The sequence below is a fragment of the Coffea arabica genome, chromosome 5c (genome assembly GCF_036785885.1).
Source record: "Coffea arabica cultivar ET-39 chromosome 5c, Coffea Arabica ET-39 HiFi, whole genome shotgun sequence".
NCBI lineage: Eukaryota > Viridiplantae > Streptophyta > Magnoliopsida > Gentianales > Rubiaceae > Coffea > Coffea arabica.
The window spans coordinates 6,135,157-6,157,433 of record NC_092319.1 but is presented as its reverse complement, the minus strand read 5'-3'; the positions used below and the strand labels follow the sequence as shown (position 1 = coordinate 6,157,433).

The window sequence follows — 22,277 nt, the reverse complement described above, 5'->3', positions numbered from 1 at the left end:
TATGTCTCCATTCTTTCCCCCCTCCCGGTAGGACTATTACTTCCCTCACAGAGCTAAATAATTTCCCCAACTTGAACCCCACTGCTCTACACATCCAATGGACAGGAAGATTCCAAATTTGTATCCATAGATGAGCAAGCCTAAAATGGTTGAAGTTCTGTTCGCACCCAACTCTCCATTTCTTCACTACAAGGATCCGGTTATCCATTATCCACGGGCCTACCAGCAAGACTTTTTCTCGATCCTCTTCTTTTCCCAGTTGAAACTGGAATATATTTGGTCCTAACTCAGTCACAATCATGTTTCTTGGGTACCCCAGGCATGGTTGGTAAAGTTTTTCACTCTTGTGAAATTTGCCACCTTTTCTCCTATTAACTTACCAACTAGGCTTCCACTACAATCCTGGACTCCCTCCTTGATATCTTCACAACTGAGATCTATTCCTTCCAACTCTGTTTTAGATAGATCAAACTTCCTAAACGCACGCTCTAATGCTTCTTCCATCCTTCCAGAATTTCAGAATTGCTTGAGCTACCTTGGCACTATTTCCCGTCTTAGAATCACAGATCGATTAAACCTGCAGAAGAGAGGAAAAAAACCACTGAATTAGATGAAGCTGCTAACACTAAATACTTCCTAGAACACAGCACAGAAAAAAGGTTCGCCCCCAACTACTGCTACCACACTCAGATGCAATTGAACAACATACGACACACACAGTTAGCTCCTTCCTTCCAATGTTTAAAGGATCATGGTTTCTTTCACACACAGAACAGAAAATGCAGCTCAAAGACCAAATCTTTGATGCTTAGGGATGGCTTTGTAAGTGGTATAGATCAGATAGAGTCACTGTTGTTTAGTTTTGATAGTTCAAAAGCTCTTTGTGGTTGAGGTTGCCGCTAAGATGTATAAATTTTGAAGACTCCCATACGAGAGAGGTTAGCTCTCAAAGTAGAGAGAGAAGCTCTCATAGTAGAGAGAACTTGAATTCCAATTGGTTTCAAAAAATTGATGGTTGGCGATTTTCTATAATTTTCAAAATCACAACGAGTAATCTGTATAATTATAGTGCATGTATGATTAGAAAATTTGTTCGCTATATATTATTATGTAGCTCTGGATATGTGTGTTTTTAAGTGTTCCTAAATGACTGCTGGGCATTTAGTTTGTGTCGTTTTGCTTAGAATTGAATGTTTCAATTAAGTGAAATTGCTGTTATAATGTTTACTCTTAAGTGCCAAATCCGAAGGTATGGATACATCTCTTGTGAACCTTTTTTTGTGTTACACGAGAGCCTGCCAAAGATGAAGATACACGTACTCTAATTAACATTACCTATTCTTTTATCATCATTTTCTTGTTCTTTATGTTTGCAATGACATTGCTTATTCTTATGGATTTTATGTTTTAACCAATTGCTTGTAGACACAACTTAAAGACAGCTTGTCTCAAGTGCCTGAGGAAGAGCAAACTGAGACCTATAAGAATAATGTGTGAGTTGAGCATAGGGAATTGGACACATGAGGTCACTTTAGACATGTGGGGAAGTATACCTCTATGACCCAAAGGCATGTACCAATGATTGATAGGAAGGCGATTATCCAAGAAATAAAAAATCAGATTGCTGAGGAGGTACGAGAGGAAGTATTATAGCAAGTTAGAGGAATGGCACCGCTTGAATCGAAAGAAGAGATAAGAGCAGAGTTTAGTGCACAATTTGAGTATATGCAGAAGACCGTTAGTTTCTTAATGTCGCATTTGGACGTCAATGCCTTAACCGTGCTTCCAGATTGGGTTTTTGGTGCTTTTCCTGGTTGACAGCTAATGAAATTTCAGAAAGTTGCTATGTTTGTATTTCATTTCATTCATGTGTCTAATATAAACTATTGTCTTGAAGGGTCCAGCCAAATCTACTAATCAAGGAGGATTAAACTTGTGGTAGATTTGGTAAGTACTTTTGGCTTTTCTCTTCCCTTCTTCATCACTTTGTTGCTAAAACCTGCATAGGGTATTGGGTAAAAGAATGAGTACTTGATCATTCCTATGTGGCAACCGCATTGTTTATGTGCTTGACCAGATTCTTGAATCTTTCATCTCTAGTTTCTCTAGATTAGGGAAGCTATTAAAGACGACTGTTACAACTTGCTGTTCTGATTGCTGTAAGTGTTTAGAGATTATGTAAAACCAATGATTTCCTTGCATGTTATCTTCTGCATTCTCAAGATCAGGCAAATAGCTAGCTGCACTTAGTTTGAGATTCTTTAACTGAGACATCAGCCAAATCTCTGATAGCAAAGTTGGGTACTTTTTCGTTCTCTTGCTTGTCCAAGGACCATAGACTATGATTGTCTATAGATTCCAGAATACATAATGGATGAAGTTCGTTCACTGGCAGCAGTGAGTGCATGGTACCTCAACTTTATCAGCTTTATTATTCCCAATGTAATATGAGGAAGTCGTACAAGGTCGATATCTAATACTCTTAGCAATTTGAAGTTGAAAAGCCAAAACAGGAACCTTGATTACCCCAAATGCCACATCAAAACAGAGAAAAGAACAAGTGAGGCAAATGAAAGGTTCTGACTTCTAAGTGATTGGTAGAATAGCTTCCTTAATGATAACTAAGGTGGCGCATGTTGCCTGTGTTTTTCTGAGAAACTCGTGTTTGGTTTGCTATGAAATGCATAGTTTGGTTTGTTACGATAGACCAGCAGGACCTAATGTATGGTTTTATTCATTAATAGCTATTTATTTTGCTACAAACAACTTTTGTCTTTTTCTTATTTGTCCATCACGTCAGGCTTATGGATGGATATCTTTCTAGTTTTGGGCTTTCGAAAAAAAAACACAGGTTGAAAAGAGGAAAAAAAGAAGAAGATGTTTTTGTGACTTGCAATCCTGCTGGTCACAAGATTTTTGGGTCTCACTTTTAATGGTTAATTAACGGGTCCCAGTAGAACTTGTGACCAACAAAACATGACACAAAAGATCTTTTGTGACTATTATTTGCATGTCACAAATAAATTCTAGTTTTTTGGACTTTTGTTACATTCAAAAAACAAGTCATAAAAAGTACTCTTGCAAGTCACATTTGATAATGTGAACTTCATATACAATTCATAAAAAGTTTGTGACTATTAAATCCGTGACTCTCATATATAGGTCACATGTGATTACAAAAAGTTTTTGTGACTTTCTGGACATTTTTATGACTGTTGATGAGTCACAAAAACAACTTTTTCTAGTAGTATCATGTTCTGTCTATGAATTCAAATTAGAACAAAGGAGGAAACTTGATGCAGTGAAGAACAAATAGATGATATAGAATACGAAGCAGTTGGAACTAGTTTGAATATAGAAGACTACCTTCACCCCATAAGTTTTTTCCTATCAACTTCCACACACCACCATCACCCTTCTCCCACCCCTGGCAGCCACCTTCTCCCTTCTTCTTCCCCCTAAAACACACAGGGAGGGAGAGATGAGTGAGGTGGTGCCTATGGAGGGAGAGGAGAAGATGGCTGCTACGGGGACTAAGTTTGGGCAAAGGGGAAGTGAAGGGTGGCGGGGGAGAATGAGTTGTAAAAAAGAATTTTACTATCATTTAAAAAAAATCCTAAAAACACATTAAACCACTCCTAAAATAATATTACCATCATATGTTAGAAATGTATGTATTTGCAGTTTAAGTTTTAGACAAATACTCTTAAAAGCGTATCAATTATTCAAACAGATCCTTAGTATACGTTTACACACATGATTGTATTATCACATTGATTTGATATATGAAATACAACCACATACAATTGGATGGTAATTTTAACAGTAGCTAACCCAAATTCAAGAGACAAAATAGAGCATACAGATAGTACGTTGTTATAAAAGGGTGGAAAGCCACGAATTGGGGTTTGGGCCTATTGAACATTCATTATTACTACATTTGTAGCTCTGAGATTGATCAACCAATCCTGTGTTGAAACCTTGATAGTGCTGTCTTGAACAAATTGTAGCACCTACCGATGAAAATCAAATGACATTCCTACACATGGAAAAGCTTAAGGCTAAAAGTTGATCTTTGACCACAATAACTAAGTATGAATTAGTCATTTGGCATCAAAAGATGTGACTTCATTAAGAGAAAAGAACAAGCCAGTAGGTCCATCATCAGGCAACAGAGCTAGCTTTACTGGACCTTTAGCGCCTTCTTCTACACTCATCCAGCCAATATTGTAGTTTATATCTGTTTTGACAAAGCCAGGACAAACACAATTCACCTTAAAATTAGGGAATTTCTTGGCAAGGATTCTTGTATAAGCATTCATAGCCGCTTTTGATACTGCATATGGTATAGCCCAGCTTTTAGGGAACACTGTTTCAAGTCTTCTTGGAATTCATTCAACACATCATCCACCCTCTCCTCTGTGAGGTTATCAACATCGCCTAGTATTCCTTTAGCCCATTCATTTGGGATATTCCGATAGATGATGAGAAAATCAAGTGAATTGCTCTTGTAGTCTCATTTTTTTAATAAACTGAAAGAGCAAAAGAAACACGAGATGCCATATGAGCCATCATAGTAACTCTTCGGTTGAAGGAACTGAATTTAGTGTTCAATAGTTGACAATAGCTTGCAACTCCTGGAAGAGCTTTGATCATGAAAAATAACCAACTTTTTGAATCATAGTTGCTTAGCTGGTATTAGAGGGTCTAGAGCCAAAATTAGAGGTACCCTAAGGTCAGTAGAAAGCATGGTTTGACCCTGATGTTAAGCATCTTAAACAGCTTTGCTTAAAACATTAATTATGTAGCATCATATTGCATAATCGAATATCCACTTACTTAAAGAAGCAAATCAACAAGTTCTGTACCTCCAACTTCCCCGTTAATGAGGAAATGTTGACAATTCTAGGTGATTGTGACAGTTGGAGAAGAGGAAGAAGGGCTTCAACCATTCTTCTTGCACCATAGTAATTCGTCTGCAAGCATTCTACTCCCAACTCACATGGCTGGGTCATTATAACTTCCAAGTCGAATGGAGCTTGCCCCGTCTGCGATAGGTCAAAACTCAAAACCATGTCATCTGTTAATCATTACTATTCAAAGTTCACTATGTCTTCAAGCAAATCGCACTATGTCAACGCCAACTTAAGGTACAAGAAGCTTACAGCTGCAGCTCTTAGAGCATCACCATTTACAATAGCTCCAGGAATCCCCGCATTGTTGACCTGAAACCACAAAATTTCAATTGGAAAAAGGGAAAAGCGTATTTGCTCGTAAAGAACTTTGTGGGCATGCCCCTTTACAAGTCTATTAAAGCATTAGTAGTTATTCCATGGTGTCTATAAGAGTGCAAAATTGTTCAAATAATAGCTAAAGTTATACTTCTGATAAAGCACAAAATTCGTTTAACTCTGAAATCGTATAGTTAAGAAACCAAGAAAATACAACAGCTGCCAGTGAAATTTTTTCTGGATACCAGGATATCAAGCCTTCCAAACTGAATCTTGACAAATTCGGCCAGGGAAGCAACACTCGAAGAATTAGCCACATCAAGTTGATGAAAAAACAAGTTATCTGTGGTTCCAGCTGGAGTACTTTTGAACTTCTCAAGAGCATCGATTCCCTTCTTCTCATCTCTAGCGGTCAGCACCACAGTGATTCCCTAAGAAGCTAATTGCCTGCATATCTCCAATCCGATCCCTTTGTTTGCCCCTGTTACTACTGCATATCTAAATTAAAAAAAGGGGGGTCAGCAGATTAATCACCGTGGAGCAGTCAATATATGACAGACACATTTTAGTTCTCAAGAAAAGGTTTCTATGCACTGAATCATATAAGTATTAACAGTTAAAAAACCTTTTCAGCTGCCTGTTACCACTGGTTGGCTCTGCCGTTAGTGGAGAGCAAAGCTGTACTTGGAGGAATTTGGATTAGTACTAGAAGACGTATTTGAGGTTTTGACCACTTGTATACTACACTTTCTTATTCCCGTAAAAAAAAAATCTTCAACATGCATGGACAACTGGAAATATGCCCTGCCAATTTATACGAAAATGGTTGCCTAGCCCTATCGTAATTGGTCTGATAAGCAAGCTTTAGTTTAATACTATGTGTCTTCTTATATTTGTTCCATTCTACATCGACATTCACAATGTCGGATGGAAGCCGTTTTCTCAGCATATTCTTCCACAAGCTCTAAGCAGCTTCTAACAGAACGACTAACATAAGAGAGATCAACAATGCATCTAAATTAACGACCAGATTATCTCAGTCTAGCTAAATATTCAGGGTTTCAGACTTTAATGGAAGCAGTCGTATTCGAATTGGATGATAGTGTTACTTTTGCCTGATTGTCCTCTCATTTTTTTCATCTCTTAGGCCTGTCGCATTTTTTCCCTTTCATTTCTTCTTTTATTCTTGGAAGAATACTGCAGTCTTGTCTTTTGAGTTTTCAAACATTAAAATTAATACTTTGTTTTTCAGATTTAGCAGATTAATTCTCTCTTTAGTCTTTGCTCTTTTCTTAAATTTCCAGCAAGACAAATGCGTTCACTTTTTTCCTCTTTGAGTACATCTTTCATGCACAAGTCCCAACTTTTATACGAGTGCATATCCAGTTAGTGCAGAGCTAAAAAAGACGAAACCCTCAATGTGTATTGATTTGATTCTGCAGCATACTATCATCTTGTTCTTCCAGCAAATTGATACAGTACTTCAGCCTAAAGATGAGTTGTCGTAAGTCATAACAAGGGAAATCACTCAACATGCCCTAATACAAACCTGCATATCATACATGAAGCTGCGAACAGAAGGTATAAAACATCTTTTGCATAAACCAGGCAATAACTGTTTATATTTGGGTAAGGAGTGTCTCAACTTTAACAGAGCAAATCATAGTCTTCATCTTCGAAAATAACATGGAACTAGTATACTTAGAAAGTACATGTCGACAACTTAATCTTTGACCACAACTGTTTCTAAAGGATCGTTTTCATTCAAAAGATGTGACTTGGTTACGGGAAAAGAACAAGCCAGAAGGTCCATCACTGGGCAGCAGAGCTAGCTTCACAGGACTTTCAGCACCTTCTTTTACAGGCAGAGTGCCAGTATTATAATTTATATCTGTTTTGACAAAGCCAGGACACACACAATTCACCTTGAAATTTGGGAATCTCTCGACCAGAATTATTGTATATGCATTCAAGGCTGCTTTTGAGATGACATAAGCTAAAGGCCAGCCTTTGGCTTCCTGGTAACCCTCATTGAAGTCTTGCAGAAATTCCTTGACCACTTTATCAACTCTCTCTTCTGTAAGGTTATCAGCATCGCCTAATGTTCTTTTAGCCTATCCATTTTTTACACACTGAAACATGGTATGAAATGCATAGAGGAGTTAAAATACCAATAAACTAGAGCTACAACAAGATTCTATATGATAATACTGTATTACATTCTGAAAATTAAACAATTCTTACTGTTTTTTTGTAAACTCAGTTTAAAGTTCAAAGAACACTGAGTCTTTGACCGAGAAGACTCAAATATTCTGACTTATGTTTGTTCTGAAAGTTATATTCGGTCACTGTTGAAATCCATACAGGTGATAAATGCTATACTGATGATATCAGCTACTTATTTGCAAATGAAACTACTAGGAGTACCTTCATCATACCTATTGACTTACTTGTGCGAGTACTGCAGCTACTAACTGTAGACTTGGTTCCAAAGTCTCTGGAACTACCTGCAAAACTTTTTCAATTCAGAACTCAAAGGTGAAGCATGAATTCCCCAATTTTACTGAAGTGCAAGGTATGTGCAGAAAGCTGACGTCTCTGAGGGGAGAATATTCAAAGGAAAAAATCTAGATAATGTAATCCTGAAAGAATTTGTTTATGTTCCAGTACACGCAGGATTGAAACAGTGAGGGAAAATGATAACAGGTTCAAGGTAAGAGAGGGATACCGCTGTTGCACCAGCCTTTTCCAAATTGAGGCCATGATCAACATCATGAGCACGGACAAATGTCTTGATATTGGGAAACTACTTGCTTAGAGCCCAAACAGTTCTGTAATTTGCACCAGGAGTATCTAAAATAATTGCTGCTGCACATGATCTTTCAGCACCAACTTTGAGTGTTTGGCATTATTAATCCAGTCTCATACTAATCGGGATATTATATCCTAGAACTATCAAACTATATATGGTGACTACTAAGTGAAATTCATGAATAAGTCACACTATATGGTTCTGACAATGTACTTCTGGCACTACTTGTGCTTTATGTGAACTTAAGAAACAACTATGTGGTGGAATGAGAGTTTAAGTTATGTGGATGTCTTTCTTTTTCACAATCACATTGTCTTTGCTTATAATAGAATCACAATGTCTACCAAGCTATTTCAACCAATTATTTTAGTCTTCCACTGCATGAAGGGTTTTCTTTCTTTTTTTCTTCGCTCGGGTTCCTTCTGATGGCCTGGGAACAATCCCTATATTAAATACAGAATGTGATCATCGACAATACATACATATACATATATTCATATATATATGTGTGTGTATATATATATATATATATATATATGTGCGCGTGCAGTAGCTTAGAAGGTTATTCAATGAAATTTATGGTTAAGAGGAAGCTGTCGTCTATTAACATCTTTCTTTGAAAAAATACAGAACGAACTTGCATGAAAGCCTCAAGGGCCATTAGGTTATTCACTTTGGATATTCTTTGGAAAGGTCCATTATTGAATGTTTTCTCTAGCAAGATTTAGGTGACACTAGTTTTTGGTTACCACGCAATGCACAATGCCCAGGTTCAATGGCGGAGTCAGGAATATGTGAATTGGGGGCGACTCATGAATGCTGCATATAAATATTTTGTAAGTTTTAAAAAAGTAGGCATTTGAATTTTTGTATGTATAAGGCAAAAGCGAAGGAAAGAGAGCAATGTATAGTATTACATTAAGATTTTCAGGGCACAAGAGAATGACTTAATTGAGAAATTGTAAAATTTCATAGAGGTTAAATAAGATTTTAGAAATTTAAGGGGGGCGGGGACCCTGCTGCCTCCACCACTGCCCATATTTAAATTGTGTACAGATTTGTTTTGGTTCTTTGTGCATATGAATAAATAGAGTAATTATCCAAATATGTTAGCAAGAGAGTAAATTTGTTACATGGGACAAATTACTAATTAGATTACAGTAGCAATATGTTTGCCATGCAACAATTTTCTTGAATATCAACAAAGGTAAGGTAAAATATATCAACAAAGCCAAATTAAATATTTGATCAGTCCATCAAAAAATACAAGCAAAAACTCGACAATAGGAGACATAACTAGGGATGGCAATGGGGGCGGGTGCCCGCGCTCTCGGGGCGGGGGTGGGGGGAAATTTTTCCCCCCGCTTAGAAACGGGGCGGGGGGCGGGGGAGTATACCCCCGCCACCCGCAAAAAATATATATATAAATATATATATATATATATAATTACATATAATATGTAAGTTAATTAGTTATAAACTTATGATAATGATATTATTAGTTAGATGTATTATATAATGTATATTAGTTTATGTAATATAATTGATATTATCAATTATATGAATAATTAAACATGTCTACTAATAGAATTTATTAATTAGTTATACTAAATTTACTAATATATATATACTAAATTTCTAATTACACTTAATAGAATAACACTTTTTTTTCAAAAAAAAAGCACAAACACAATAATGAATTAGTGATTGTATTTGTACCAAAAGTGAAAACTTGACTATTTTAGTTGTATTTATTTCATCATATTGGATTGTATTCAAATAACTTCTGTTTGATTGTTTTTATGAATTTCAATTGTAAAATTACAATGAATAATAATTTTGTGATGTGTTGATATTTTAGTATTTGATTATTTATTAAAATTTAACTATAATAAAATTTTATTAACCCTGCGGGGGAAGCGGGGCAAGGCGAGCGAAAGGCGGGGGACGGGACGGGGGTCGGGGAGAATTAATAGGCAACGGGGCGGGAGCCGGGGGAGGGGTCCCCCTCCCCAATCCCGTCCCGTTGCCATCCCTAGACATAAGCCTAACTCTTAGTCCATGTTAGAACCCAAAACCAACTCAATCAACCCAAAAAGCCCATTTACAACATAAGCTCAGCAAATAAAAGAGGGACAAAAAAAGAAAAAAATTGAAAAAGAAAAGGTCAAGGAAAAAGAAAAAGCAAAAAATGAAAAATGAAGGAAATTTTGGGGAAGGAAAAAAGCTACAAAAAATAGGTGGGCTTGACCTGGGACAACTCAGAGCTGACCCATTTCATCTCACAAAGGGATCCGGTCCATTTTGATTGGATCTTAGCCCAAGAAGCTTCGCCAGAAGCTAGAAAATTTCCGGCCGAATGACTGGAATCATCATCCGAAAATTATTCCGGCAACTTTTGAATCCAACTATTATATAAAAGGGATCCTCACACCATCAGGATTGTGTATAAGGGATCAAACAAGGTCCACAGAGATCACAAAATCACCAAATAGAGCCAAATTTCAAGAACACGAATCAAATTCAACTAGAAATTAAGTAGTCGAATTTTGTCACTGCCAAAGTCATGTGCAATATATGAATTTAAAAATGATAATAACCATATACTCTATTTATTTTTTAGCACATGTTAAAATACTTTTTAGGGAAAATGACAAACTTAATTAATAAAATATGAGATGGGTAGAATACGAGAATTATAGATGCGCATATTAATGATTTTTTTTGTCAAAAGTATGATTAAAAATTTGGCACGAAAATTCCATGTTTAACATTACGCATATATTTTTGCATGGTTGACTTCCAATTTATACCTTTAAACTAAAATGATCTTATTTTAGTCATGGAACTTCAATTTTTGACAATTTACTTTGAATGATATCTATTCCATTTCAGCACAATCACTAACAAAATCGCCAAAAAAATATATATATTCTGTCACACATTGAGCATAACTTACCTGCTATTGCATTAGCTTTGATGATTCCATCAATGATTATATTGAAGTGAGAGAGCTTTTATACTTTAGGGAGAAATGCGCCTAAAATTGGTATTTAAAGACTAAAGTGGGAGAGTGCTATTAGTTTTAAGTTCGAAATTGAAATTTACTCAATTCCTACGTGAATAGTACACATATAATTGAAAGCTACATGACTAAAAGTATGGATAAAATTACTTTGATTTTCAAAGATTATGCTACATATATATACATACACATATATATGTATATGTATGTATGTTTATAGAAATTAGGACATATCTTGCTAACATTTGTTACATAACTCAGATTATATGTCATTATCTTTCCTGACATTTTAAAATTGTTCAGAAGTTGAATTATTATTCATGGCATATAATGTATTAAAAGTTTATTATCGTATTGTTTATGGTCAATTCAAAAGTAAGAATATTTTTTAGAATAGCTTTGAAATATATGAAATATGGAAGTATGTGAATTATACGTACGGATATTTATTATACGAGTATAAATGAAAATTTACTAATTAGGATGACAAGTATATATAGAAGACATAATATATAATAGGGATGTGTGAAAAGTTATAAAGGGTGCAAATATCGTTTAAAAAAGAAATTCCGAAACTTGAGTAAGCCGGTTGATCGAGTATTAAAACCCACGAATACTAATTGGAGGGGCAATGTTTGCTTATTTAGGTAGATTCGGTCAGTGCCATACTTGTAACAAATGCAGCATAAATTCAAAAAAATTATTTTCTTGCACCAGTAGGCATCACTCACAACTTAAAATATTACCAGAGTATATATTTTCTTTCAAGAACAATTTCATTCAAAATGTCGAAAGTGTCCTTATTGAGTTTTGACCAACTTTTATTGCACCACACGGCCACAGAATTCCTCTCTTCCTCAAAATCTTGCTCTTTGAGAGTTTCAACTTTCAAGACTCCTAAATTTTTTGTCTCAACTAGGAGGGAATGCCCGTGCGTCGCGCAGGTGTTTGGCACGTGTCATTAAAGAGGATTTTTTAGGTGTTTGTAGTGAGCAAGTAAATGAAAATAAAAATAAGATAACAGCGCATATTAAATAATATTAAGGAAATATATTTTTTGATGAAAACTATTATGAAATGTTGAGTGTAAAGGCTAAAAAAAATAATGCAGTCCTAGAAGCCAAAAGGGGAAAAACCGAAAAATGTAAAGGATGAAGAATTGAAAGAGCCATAACTGATACTCAAACAATAACTTAGTAGCATTCCCACGTTATTGGCCGTTTAATTAGGATGTAAATAGTATTTTATTGCTGGTAGAGAAGCTGTTTCAAACTGCTAAACTTCAGACATAAGAAAGTAAGTGTTGATATAATTATGAGTGTTTCAGACAATTGAAATGGAATTATATTGCAATTACTGAAATTATCAGCAACGTGGCTCTATTTTAATTACATAATAACCATATTTTAGTAATTGCACAAAAACACACATTTATATGAATTGGACCAAATGCACAAATGATTGCCAAATAAACTCACATTCCACAAATACCCAGATGTGTCTATAAATACAAGCTTTAAATGTACAAATATGGGGGTTTTAATGTAAAAATAAAAATACCCTAAACACATGCTGCAATTAATTGTACCAAAAGCTTGAAAAAGCAATATATTTTTTAAATTTCCAAATACCCCACCCATGCGGTTGAAATTCAACTCCCACTTTGATCAAAACTCAATCTTATATGGTATAAGGAAACATGAAAGCCACCGAACCACTCATCGTTATATTTCAATTGAGATATAAAATGAAAAATTTAGCTACATTTATAAGTGTTAAGAAAATAAAACAAGATAATAGAAGAGTGCAGAAACTTCACTAATAAATTTCATAACAGAAAGGGAATTTGTTGATGATTTTTGAGACGTGTACAAACACTATCCTTAAGGTGTTTATTACCCCTACTACACTTAGTAGTTTGCTTCTGGGTTAAGGCAATATACCTCTAGAATACAACAAGAATGAAGAACTTTTAACAACAAAAACAAAAAGATTTTTTACTAAGAAAGGATCAAAATGGCTAAATAAGTTTGTTTTACTAAACACTTGTCATTTATATAGGAAAGACAATCCAAAAGTCATCAAAACTAAAGAGTCACAATTTCCTTACTTCAATGATCATCAAGAGGTTGTTTTAGTCTCCTTTAATGGGTAAAAATATCAAAACCATTTCCTCACTATAATGATCATCAAAAGGTTGCAATTAGTCTCATTCAATGGACCAAAAAAATGCCAAAACCGTTTCCTCACTATAATGGCCATCAAGAGGCAGAATTAAGCATTTTCTTTTGTCAAATATTTTGAATTTAACAAGTTTTATTTCTATTTCAATTCGCAAACTATACCAACAATCCCCCACTTAGTTTGTGAATGAAATAAACAAACTAACACACATAAAATACCATGCATAAAGATAAATATCATTAGATTTAAACTTATTTTTTAGTGTTAGTATATCACTTTGAACTAATCAAATCATGGTTGTTTATAAAACATTAAACCAAGATTTGTAAATTAGCCAAGAAATACCATACACAAGGCATTTAAACATTTGATCAATTCACAAAATTTTAGTACTATTACCGGCCATGTGCTTCATCCTAGTTTCATGATCATTTACAAAAAGTAAATCGTACCTTTGCTAGAAGCGGCACCACTTCTATGATCATATAGGTGAAATCACTTTCAAGTTTTATGTAACAAAGCACTTTGAAAGCAATTACATTTCATTAAGAATATAACTGATCATATATTCAACCTCCCATTTTACAGACTAGTAGGGTAACTTTGCATACAAAGTACTAGTGTTCACAATCACTTACACAACTTGTTATTACCCTTTAAACCTTTTCATCTAGTGATAGTGCTAGAATAAAGGTAGGGTTCCCATTGTAAGTGACTTTAAACAAATGGTTTCAACCCCCTTCCCAATGACGTTGTATTCACTAAGTCCCTTGGTAAAAGCTTAATCAATGGATTTGCTAAATTGTTGCACGTTCTTATATGTAAAACTGCCACAATGCCACCTCTCAATATTTGTCTAAAATAATCATGTTTTAGACTAATATGTCTAGATTTACCATTATATACCTCATTTCAGATTCTAAACGCAGTGGCTTCACTATCACAATATAAAGAGATCGGAGGCATAGGTTGTGGCCACAACTTGATATCAAGTAGCAAATGCTTAAGCCATTCCACCTCTTTACATGCAACAACCAAAGCTATAAATTCAGCTTTCATGGTAATGAGCAATCACGGTTTGCTTCTTAGAAGACCATGAGATTACACTACCTGCCAATTTGAATATCCACCTGGTTGTGGAATTTTTGTCACTCACATTAGTTAACCAACTAGCATCCAAGTAACCTTCAAGTGCTGATGGAAATTCTAAACTCTTGGTTCTTTTAAGATAACCAAAAATCCTCTCAATGGACTTCCAATGGTCCACAGTAGGATTTTTAGTGTATCTAGCAAGTCTACAAACTGCATATACAATATCTGGTCTTGCGCAATGCATTGCATTTATCAAACTTCTAATTGCACTAGCATATTCAAGTTGAGCAATCGGATTTCCAAAATTTTCATGAACCTTCGAGCTAGGATCAAAGGGTGTACTCACTTCTTTGACCTTAAGATGTTAAAACTTGTTCAATATCTTTTCAATATTGTGAGATTGACACAAACCATAACCCCCATTATATTTCCTAACTTTGATACCTAAGATAGTATCCACCTCACCAAGGTCTTTCATTTTAAACCTTGAAAAAAGATACTTCTTAGTAGAAGTGGCAAAATGGATTCATATCCACCAATCCATCCATAAAAACCAACCTTAAATGGATTTGGATGATCCATACAAATTCAATGGTTTTAAATGGATAACCATTTAAATCCACCAATATAATTGGATTTAAATGGATTATCCATCTTATCCATATACATCCATTTAACTTAAAAAATAGAAAACACATTTATAAAAATGCGAGATAAAATCTTGTGGGACCATCTATTCTTTTCTTCATAACTTTCTCATATGTCAAATTAATTTTGTGTGACCACCTATTCTTTCCTTCATAACTTCCTCACATGCCAAGTTACCAATAACATTAATTGCATTTTATTTGCTACTAGTTTCTAGACTTCTTCCATCCTTTTCAAAATTATATTTTAGTCTCTACTCTTGTTTTTTTTTTAATTAAATTCTCATGTAGTAATGATTGCAAACATTTATATTCTTAAGTAAAGAAAAAGCGAGAATGCATCATGCAGTGTCAAAATAATTTTTATTTTTTAATTCTTTTATTTATTAAAAGAATTTTTCTAACGAGTGTCCCCGCAACATTGGTTAAGATATGTAAATGACACCTTTTCTTTTTTTTTTTTTCCAAATCCTCATACTTGCAATCCCTCTCCCCTTATCACCCAACCCAACTATCCAAAAAAAAAAAGACACCTAATTTACTAAGTAATATAAGGCAGCTTGTATATCAATGGTATAATAAGGAGTTTCATACATTTTTAGGTACTACGTGCACATGTAATGAAAATATTTTACTTGTCAAATAACATAAGATTTCTTATTAGAACTCCACTTTTATTCAAGACATCACTCTTGAACAGGAGTGCAAAAAATTGGAAACGTAAACTTCTTTTCACTGTAAAGCTGTATTCAATTCATTCAAAAGTTATAAAAATGTAGCCAAGTTCTTAATTGTTCATTACTTTACAAAATGATACTTAAAATAATGTTGAAAGGTTAAATTGACCACAGCAGTTAAATTTTCTTGGAACAAAACTAATTTTATGAAGAACTGAAATAGAGTAGTAGTACAAGCATTTGTTATTACCAAAAGGTTTTAGGTGATTTAAGGATAGAACTTTAGGGATCTGTATTTTTTGAAAAAAAACATTTGGATCTTAAATTTAGGATTTGGGAGAGTAAATGGATAAATGGATGGATCTTGGTTTATACTATCGATTTAAATGACATCCATTTAGATCCATTTATTAAATGATTTTAATTGGATTGGATCAATTTGATCCACTATCCATTTAACTAAAACCATTTATTAACCATATATCCATTTTGCCACTTCTACTTCTTAGTATCTTCTACACCTTTTATATCATCTACACAAAGACAAATGATCACACAATACTCTTGAGCATATTTTTCATAAATGCACATATTAGCATTATTGTACCTAAATCCACTCAAGAGCAATACAGATTCAAATTTCTCATGCTATTATTTAGGTGCTTGCTTCAGGCTATATAATGATTTAACTAACTTGCATACTTTCTTTTCATTTTGAGACATAACAAATCCTTCAGGTTGCCCCATATACAACGCTTCACCAAGTCACTATTTAAGAATGCTATTTTAACATCCATTTGATGTACAAACAAATTGTACAATGAAGCTAGGGACAATAGCACTCTAATGGAAATTATTCTTGCAATTGGTGCATAAGTATCAAAATAGTCTATTCCTCCTTTTTGTTTAAGTTTTTTAGCTACTAACCTTGCTTTAAAGGTTAGTAAAGATCCATCCATTGCATATTTTCTTCTAAGTACCCATTTAAAACCTATTGGTTTTGAATTTTGAGGTAAATCAACTAGAACCCAAGTATTGTTAGACAATAATGAGTCCATTCATCATTTATTACTTCCCTCAAAAAAGAAGCATCTCTTGATGACATAGATCCATTAAATGTTTTTGGATCATCTTCTACATTCAACAAGATCGGAATCTTATTGTGTAGAGATTCCCTATTGGCTTCAACTAAGAAAACAATAACTTGTGAAGATGTGAAATATGAGGATAGATGTTTTTCTTTCCTTGGTCTTTGACTTCTCTAAAGTTCAATAGGAGTGTTACTTACCTTCTTTTTATTACTTGAAGAAGAACCAATAAATTGGAGTGGTTTTGAACCATTAGTAGGACCCACAATAGGTTTTGAATCTTTGAGAAACTTATTCTAAAAAGGTTACATGTCTCTTGATTCAACTATAATATTAGAATTAATGTCAAGCAGCCTATAAGTTTTAGAATTTTCTGCATAACCTATAAACACATTTGTAAGTGCTCTTGGTCCCAATTTATTTCTTTTATTGTTCGGGACCCTATAGTAAGTAATGCAACCCCAAACTCTAATATAACTTAGGTTTGGTTTTTTCCCTCTCCACACCTCATATAAAGAGACTTTTGTTTTTAATGAAAGAATTTTACTATGCATATGACATGCAGCCAATAAAGTTTCGCCCTACAAATTCTTTGGCAATCTAGAACTTACCAACATGGAATTAACCATGTCTTCCAAAGTTCTATTTTTTCTTTCAGCCAAACCATTTTGTTGTGGAGTATAAGGTGCACTTGTTTGGTGTAAATACCATTTTGTTCACAAATCATTAAGAATTCACTAGGAAAATATTCACCTTCTCTATCACTTTTCAATATTTTGATTTTCTTTTATAATTGATTTTCAACAAGTATTTTGTAAGATTTGAACATCATAAAATACTCATCTTTACATTTCATAAAATAGACATGAACAAATCCTGAACAATCATCAATAAATAATAAAATATCTATTACCACCTCTTGTAAGAAAATCATTTAGTTCACATACATCAGAATGAACAAGTTCAAGCAATTTTGTATTTCTTTCATCCTTTGAAAAAGGCAACCTTATCAGTTTCGTTTGAACACAAGTTTCACATTTCTTTTCTTCTTTATCACTATAGGCAATTTTTGGACAAAAAATGTAAAGTTTTACTACTAAAATGTCCTAGCCCATCATGCCATAAAGAATAAGAAGAATCAACCATATAAGTAGAAATAGAAATAGAAACCTTATTAATACTCAATTTGAACATTCTATCACATGAATAACCTTGTTCTACAAATACACCACTTTTGGACAAGATTATTTTGTCAGACTCAAGTACAACTTTAAGACCACTTTTATTAAGTCTATCAGTTGATACAAGATTCTTCCTCGTGTCCAGAACATGTAGTACATTAGTGAGCACTAATTTCTTGCCGAAAGTGAATTGTAAATCCACAACCCCTTTTCTATGCACTTTGTCGATGTCATGATTGCCCATTACAACTACCTGTCCTCCGGGAGCATCTTCATAGGTCTTGAACATGGACTTATTGCACACATGTATAGTTGCTCCGGAGTCATATCACGAATCACTTGAATTCAACAAAGATGAAGCTATTTTCAATTTGGAGATCATAGACATTCTCCACTCAGACACCATTGTAGCAATCTCGGCAATGTCTTTGTTTTCAACAAGACTTGCTTGGGAATTATTCTTTTTTTTTTTGTTTTTTATTTTGGTCACACTCTTTCTTAGAATGCCCCTTCTTGCCACAATTGTAACATATCTGATTCTTTCTTATCTTTTGCACTTATAGTATTTTGTCTAGAAGATTTTCTCTTCTTAGACTCTTGACCATTGTTGTAATTCTTCCTCTGATCCACATAGTTCACCTTAGGACTAGATGCTAATTCTTTTTCTTGGAGAATCCTAGCATCCTCCTCTATACGGGGATGCTTCAACATTTGGTCTACCAAGAACGATTCAGTTGTGTGTAGAAGTTTCTTTCGATAATCATTCCAACTAGGAAGCAACTTTGATATTGCCCCCACTTGGAATGATTCAAGAATCTCAACACCTAGATCTTTAAGTTTTGAAACCAAAAGTTGTAGATCATGCACTTGATCAAGAAGAGAAGAACCTTCAGTAATAACAAAGTCAAAATACTTTTTAATAAGAAATTTGTCCGCACCTTACTTTTGAGTAGTATACTTGTACTCCAAAGCGGTCCAAATCTGCCTTGGCGACTTGACAGATGTATACATGTTGTAGAGCCTATATGAGAGAGTATCCATGATATGGCCTCTACATAATACTTCGTTATCTTCATACTTATGCCTTTGTGCCTTTAACTCCTCAAAATCACCATTCTTTGGCTCTGGAATTGGCTGAAGACTTGGGTCAAGCACATAGGGCACTTTGAGGGCAGTGAGAAAGAATAACATTTTATCCTTTCATCGATTGAAATTGGTTCCTGTTCTATCAAGCCTATCAAGTTTGGTAATATTTTGGCTTATGGTCTTGAGAACATTTCTAGTTGGAGCCTCCATTGCACTCGATAGAGAATCAATAAACATCGTAAGATTGTTAGGAAAATAAAACAAGATAATAGAAGAGTGTAGAAACTTCATTAATAAATTTCACAAAAGAAAGGGGATTTGTTGATGATTCTTGAGGTGTGTACAAACACTATCCTTAAGGTGTTTATTGCTCCCACTACACTTAATAGTTTGCTTTTATGTTAAGGCAATATACCTCTAGAATACAACAAGAATGAAGAACTTTTGACAGCAAAACCAAAAAGCCTTTTACTAAAAGGGATTAAAATGGCTAAGTTTGTTTTACTAAAACCTTGTCATTTATATAGAAAAGACAACCCAAAAGATATCAAAACTAAAGAGTCACAATTTTCTCACTTCAATGATCATCAAGAGGCTGTTTTAGTCTCCTTTAATGGGCAAAAATACCAAAATTATTTTCTTATTATAATGATCATCAAGAGGTTGCAATTAATCTCTTTCAACGGACAAAAAAATTACCAAAACTATTTCCTCACTATAATGGTCATCAAGAGGCTACATTAAGCATTTTTCTTTTGTCCAATATTTTGAATTTATCAAGTTTTATTTCTATTTCAATTCACAAACTATTCCAACAATGAGTACAAAATTAGAATTAAGAATCTAGGGTAACTACTAATAAGCATAACATTTCAATAGAAACTCTTGGAAAACTTCAACTTTTGTTTGCTAAGAAAATGAAAAAATTTCCAAGAATCAGAAAAAGAAAGCCACATTGAAACCACAAGACTCGCTAAGGGTGTTCAACAGAGATTAAAGAGGCATAGAAAAGCATCAACTTTGTCTATTTGAATGCTTAATAATACTAGACAAATGATTTCTTACAAGTGAAAACTAAGAAAAAGGGAGAGAAAATACTCTTTTTCATATATTTGGACTACACAATATACATATATATATATATATATATATACACAAGTGTAACCTAATTTAGATCCTAAAATCATGCTAATCTAAATCACTAATCTAAATCAATCTGCTACCTAATTATTATATGATACTATAATCATATAATACCTAATTAATACATGATATTATAATCATATGATACTTAATTAATACATGATACTATAATCATATTTTTTCTAATATTTACAATATCAAATCTTTCCATAATATCAGATCACATATCTTCAACACTCCCCCTCAAGCTGGAGCATAGATGTTGCTCATGCCCAACTTGTTACAAAGGTAATCAACTCGAACCCCATGTAGAGCCTTTGTAAAGAGATCTCTCAATTGTTCTCCAGTCCTTACAAATCCTGTAGAAATCAAGCCCTGATGTATTTTCTCACGAACAAAATAACAATCTATTTCGATGTGTTTTGTTCGCTCAAGAAATACGGGATTGGATGCAATATGAAGAGCCGCTTGGTTATCACACCACAATTTTGCAGGCATTGAGGTTTTGAGACCTACTTCAGTTAGGAGTTGATTTATCCACATGATTTCACATATCGATTGTGCCATAGGTCTATATTCTGACTCTGCACTCGATCGCGAGACAACATTCTACTTCTTACTCTTCCATGAGATCCTCCAACAAAGACATAAAATCCAGTTGTAGATCTTCGATCTGCCTTGGATCCTGCCCAATCAGCATCTGAAAAACACTCAATCCTAGTATGACCATGATTTTTATATAGAATACCACGTCCAGGAGCTCCTTTTAAATAACACAAAATTTGTTTTACAACTGCCCAATGATTAATAGTAGGATTAGACATATATTGACTAACAACACTAACTGAATACGCGATATCTGAATGAGTCACTGTAAGATAATTCAATTTTTCAACCAATCTTCTATACCTCCTAGGATTTTCAAACAATTCACCTTCTTTTGTGAGTTGCAAGTTAGGAATCATTGGAATACTAGCTGGTTTAGCCCCCAATTTTTCCGTTTCAGATAGTAAGTCAAGAACATATTTTCTTTGGGACAGGAATATCCCCTTCCTACTCTTTGCTATCTCAATACCCAAAAAATACTTTAATAGTCCCAAATTCTTTGTCTGAAATTGACTATGGAGAAAAGTTTTAAGAGATGAAATACTTGCAGCATCATTCCCAGTGATAACAATATCATCCACATATACTACCAACAAAATAATACCAGTTTCAGACTGTTTGTAGAAAATAGAATGATCAGATTTGCTTTTCTGCATCCCAAACCTTTCAACTGCTAGACTAAATTTTTCAAACCAAGCACGAGGACTTTGTTTCAGTCCATACAAGGACTTCCAAAGATGACAAACCTTCCCAGACTCCTCCTAAGCAACAAATCCTGGTGGTTGCTCCATATAAACTTCCTCTTGGAGGTCTCCATGAAGAAAGGCATTCTTGATATCTAGTTGATGCAAAGGCCAATTATGAGTGGCTGCCATAGAAATGAATAACCTGACAAATGTTAACTTAGCAACAGGGAAAAAAGTGTCAGAATAATCCTCTCCATAGATTTGGGCATAGCCTTTGGAAACAATGCGAGCTTTTAACCGAGCAACCGACCCATCAGGATTGAATTTAACTGTAAAAATCCACTTACTCCTAATGGCCTTCTTCCCTGTAGGTAAATTTACTAAGTTCCAAGTATCATTACCACCTAGAGCATTCATCTCCTCTATCATAGCATTGCGCCATCCGGGATGGGATAGGGGTTCATGAACAGTTTTATGAAGGGAGATAGAATCAATAGATGTAATAAAGGAACAAGAAGAGGTGGGTAAATGATTATAAGATACACACGAAGACACGGGATAAGTGCATTGGCGCTTACCTTTGCGAAGAGCAATAGGAAGATCATCACTTGAGACAGGATCTAGTAACGAAGGAACTGGTTCAGGGCATGCATCAGGATGCTTTTGTTGTCGAGAATATACCTGAGTAATTGGAGGTTTAGCAGGAGAAGAACTTGAGGATGTGACAGTATAGATTAACAAATCATCATCCTCCTCCTGACATGAATGAGATGAGGATGGGGTAAAAAGTGTATTTTCAAGAAAAGTAACATCAATTGA

At 34.4% G+C, this 22,277-nt stretch overlaps 1 pseudogene; it reads right to left on the bottom strand.

The window, feature by feature from the left end:
* Nucleotides 1-4,103: 4,103 nt before the first annotated feature.
* Nucleotides 4,104-8,121, bottom strand: LOC113689109 ((+)-neomenthol dehydrogenase-like; annotated as a pseudogene).
* Between the last annotated feature and the right edge of the window lie 14,156 nt (nucleotides 8,122-22,277).